Below are 4,876 nucleotides of genomic sequence, written 5' to 3'. Positions count from 1 at the left end.
AACTGACCACCTAATGTGTAGAAAGTGCTTCGGCTATAAATGGAAGTGGAGTATTGCTGGCATGTGTGCAACATAAGGTTACAAATTCATAATTAAGTACTGCAGAGCGCATTAATAGGTGTGAAAGTCACTCGAATCCAAAATTTGTATTCGCTTATCCTAAAGATATACATACATAAATATGTATTTATGTGTGTAATGGTAAAATCGTAAAAATAAAAACTACCTAGTTAGTTCCACTCAAGGGTATACTTATATGAATTTTTTCTGCGCAAGGAAAGATTTAAAATTTTCACTCATTTTGAAAGTAAAATACATACCCAATAAACATTGGGCTTGGTTAACAATACGAAAATGATTGGAAAACGAATCTTTTTGAAGTGAAACTTCTTTATCGGCGCTTGATTGGTTGGGAGTAAATTGGCAAATTCAACGGAAATTGCACACGGAAATGGTGCAACGGAAATGGTGGGATAATCGACCGTGAAAGTGGAGATCAATTCATACGTACATTTAATTTAAAATATTTTGATGTATTTGTATAACTAGCACCAAATTAAGCAAAGAAAAGACAAATCCGAAAATAGTTTAGTGGAAATTTTGTTTTTATGTAGGTTTCTATGGCGTTACCAAAGAGCGAGAAAAGTTAAAATTTAGTTGTTACTCCCATAAATAATGTCTACTATGAAAGGCTTATCTACCGCAGGCACAAATTTTGACAAATCTTTACAAATCTCAATATTTTCTTTAGCTTGGCTTAGCGACTCCACCCAGTCGGAAAAGTAGTAGTGCATTACATGCATGATAAATAATATAATGTATTTCTTATGCGTTCGCGATAATATTACTGCTAACTATGTAGTGAGCATTCTAATGTATTCAAAAAGTTCCAAAAATTTCGTATTAAAACACATTCATTTCTCGAAGGCACCACTTTTCTTAGAACATCGCCCTGGGAAAAAATGCATTTTCGAATCTGAAAAGGGTTGTGTAACTGATAATTTTTTCGACTATTATACATTACATTTTCCCACTGGGCAGTATCTATTCATCCTAGATTGAATCATATAGACGGATTGGTATGTATTAAAAAACAATTTATGAGCTATTACGAAATTTAGGGAATTTGAAGTTCGCCATAGCTTTACGCTCGGCTAGAGCAGCAAGACGACTGACATTCAAACAAGTTATTAACCGAAAAATCAGTAAATTTTGTTCCCACTGAATCTAGTTAGTATTTATACAAGAAATTTTCGACTCTAAGTATACACAATATAAAATTTTAGGCACAAAATCTTAAGAAAATTTTGGAAAAATCTAACCGGTTCAATCGCTGCATAAGTTACAAGATGCGAAGGTTTGGTCAATATGCACAAGACATCTGCTAGTGAATATGTATGTATGCTATTACACGGCACTAAAGGGATGCTGTGGCAGGACCGGAAATACGCGCCGGGTGGTGTCAACATATGTGCCATCTCAAGTGGATTTGGTACTCAAAGAGATACACACTCGTAAAAGGATGCCAAAAAGGAGGGACATTAAACATTAGGCAAAATCATGCTTAACGGACATTAATTGCCGAAAAGAGTACGGAAAGGAAGAATTCCGAACTAATTTGGGTGGCAATAAATTGAGTGCACATTTTTCAGCACTCGTTAATGATGGGAAATCAATCAGGTTTTGCCGCGATAGGTAATGAAAAAAAAGTCAAATTAAAAACACAAGCTGACACTTTTTCCACGCTGTTGGGCATAAAATGTGCGGCGAAAAATCGTATACGGTTAGAGATTTCAACAACAATTCACCTAATAAATGTTAGTTAATTGCATCCTCACTTCACCCACAAAAACACAATTAAATTGTCTATTGATGAGTTGCTATTAATCACCAACGCATTTAATATTTACACCGAGCTTAATTAAGTAATCAATGTAGCGTGTGTTAAGCATACACTTACAAACATTAATGAATAAATATGTATGAATGCAGATACAAGTACTCGTGTGTTATCCCACCCACACATTCTAAACAATTTATATTTCGCAGCCTCAACGGCACTATTGTTTCAGCCGAGTATTTTGGCTGGGAGGAATCATGAACCAACTATTCGTTCGTTCATGGGTAGGAATGGTGGGTTGATTTTAATTGAAATTCCCTGGCTCACTACATACATACATACATACATATGTAGCTTATAGGGCGTGTGAGAACTTGAACAGATTTTTAACATTAAAATCCTATAAATGAGCGGCCAGATAACTGTTGGCGTTAGAGAGAGAGAGAGGATGTTTTATAAACGTATGTATGTCGTGCAGCTTGTATTGAACGTAGCGTTGCCAGATTAAGCGATCTATTTAAACCGGCGATGGGTACCGCTTTGCTCGCGGGCAAAGCTCGTTGGAGCTTTCTATACATTTTGTATGGGCGCGTGCAAAGTAACAGCCCTCTCTGCCCATCGCTGATTTAAACGCGGCAGAAGTATAAGATAAGCTTGATTTAAGTTGTTTAGGCTCTCGTTATCTGGAGAGCCTAACAGAAGATGCTTAGATAATTCACTTCATCGCCTTTTATGCGGATTTTTTATGCTTTCGAATCTCTTCAGAACCGTGGCCAGGACTAAATTCGCCTTAAATTCCAAAGTTTTCGCCCAGCGCTCGTTGAGCTGACTATGTAGATATGTCCATCTGTTCAGCAGCAGACTGACCGACAACAACTACTCGATAGCGCGTCTCCTGTTTGCCCATCATCCAGGTAGTTACTGCAATATCCTCGTGAGAGCTTTATTTCGAGGTCCCGCATTCCCTGACCTTTTTTTGAAGATATGACCAACGTCTTCACACGTTACACTGCCGGAAAGCGATTTGAGGACTCGATGTTTTATTGGCAGTGGCAGTTGTGTGCATGAAGAAGAATATCATTCTTTCAAAAGTGGCTCCCAAATTTTTCGGGTTAATAACCCTCGGCATTATTGTGATGCAAAATAGTCGCCGTGGGTTTGAGAGCGTAAGGCCCCGTGCAAAAATGAAGTTAACAAGATCGTAGAGATAACCGCTTGTTCTCAAACGAAGGTCATCAATGCCATTTCCGGATGCCAATATAAGACAGTCGTTCGTGGACGAGATCGATGAAACTCTCTACGTTGGCTTTGGCAGCTTCGTGGTGCGGAAGTTTAACTGATGTGGGCCTCCTGATTAATTTGCTGTCAACGGATTTAGTCCCAGTGGGATGAGTAATCCCAAAATCCTTTTGTAAAGGGGAGTAATTGACGCCGAAACCGGTTTGTCTCCAAACCAAATTTGACAAGGGATGACGGAAAATCGTTCCACAATACATCATACTCCTACCCTGTCGGAAACACAAACAACCAAAAAGGAGTAATAAACGTTTTCGATAACTATCGACAGGTATGATGATAAATATTAGGATGGTTCGGCTAAAACCACGAGTTATCCGGATACTTATGGCGGTAAGTGCTGTGGGGGTCTGCACACGTTACCAAAGCCATATTGGTACGTGGCAGGGTTTCGTTGCACGTAAAGTAACGCAGTAGTACCGGAAGTTATCGGCAGAACAGACTCTCCTTTGTAGGCTGGTTGGCAAGGTTTTGGCACTTATAAGAAATGATAAGAGTAGCCAACAGCTTACTGAGCAGTAAGGTCGGTAGATTACTACCGATGGACTCAAATGTTTTAGCAATAGTACGCCATCTTAACTTCATCGCTAGTGAAAGACAAAGTCGACTGGGTTGTAGGTGCTTTTTTAGCCTGCTGTCAGTTGACGTTTATATTTTCCACTGAAGGAAAGCACCAACACAGAATTGATTTCCACCCTCATTAAGTTCCATCGAGTTGGAAAGGGAGCTCACTGTTGAAGAAAAATTACTCCCAACAGAAATGAAGATGGAGGGCTTAAGGAGCTATTCCCATTACTTCCGCTTATTTTGGTTCACTAGTCGACAAACCTTCATTTTGAGATTTCTTACACTGTGTTCCTTTCCATGAACTTGACGTAGATGGTCACGTTCATTTGCCGGTTCATCAGCTTCACCGGGGTGTTACAGTGAATCTACCGAACGGAATAAAGCGTGCGCTGCAGCAGTTACCATCTTGCGCAACTGACACTAGCCAACAAGGACGTCAGATGGTATGGGAAGGGTCTCGAAGGTGTTACCGGGAGCTTCTGTGAAGCTGCCCAACCCAAAAAAGAGAAAATATATCTTTCGAATATTTTAAAGTGGTTTTACCTCTTAAGCGTAGAATACTTACACGACTTCTCTTGACGGCGCGTTTTCACAGTCAACGATAATATGCGAAGGTATCTCCTTAGCCGAGTTGCAAAATCTGCTTAGATCTTTCAACAATATGCATAGCTTATTCCTTCCTTTTGCCTTTTTTGCATAAATCTACCTTAAATCTCTTTTCAAAAACTATGGAAATGAATTTAGTGGAAATGAAGACGCCAGTTTCTTTATGTGCTAATAGGATATATCTTTTTTTCAAATTTTTATCTATGTAGTAAAATTTAATCGAGTCTATTTGGCGACCTGCTCCGTATGTGATTAGGTGAAGTGTCCCATGTTTGAGAATGACTTCCAATGCTGTCGCGTTATTGACTCCCCATTGGTAGATTAGTTCTTGAGACCCAAACCTGTGGTTTGCCACAGGTTGTATCATCATGGTGTACAGATATCTCATAATTAAGGGGCTTCAAGCCGGCTAGCCTCCTGCGCCCTCGCACCTGGCAGTTCCGGATGTAGAAATTTGGTATCCAGGACACCATTCACGATGCCAATCATAAACTTTGCACAAAAATCTACGTTTTGAGGATTTTTTCGACGCAGGTTATGCGATTAAAAATTTTTTATTAAAAATTT

The sequence above is a fragment of the Rhagoletis pomonella genome, unplaced genomic scaffold, assembly GCF_013731165.1.
Source record: "Rhagoletis pomonella isolate Grant_MI unplaced genomic scaffold, Rhpom_1.0 Rhpom_scaffold_00007, whole genome shotgun sequence".
Taxonomy (NCBI): Eukaryota; Metazoa; Arthropoda; class Insecta; order Diptera; family Tephritidae; genus Rhagoletis; species Rhagoletis pomonella.
Note: the sequence above shows the minus strand (reverse complement) of the source record.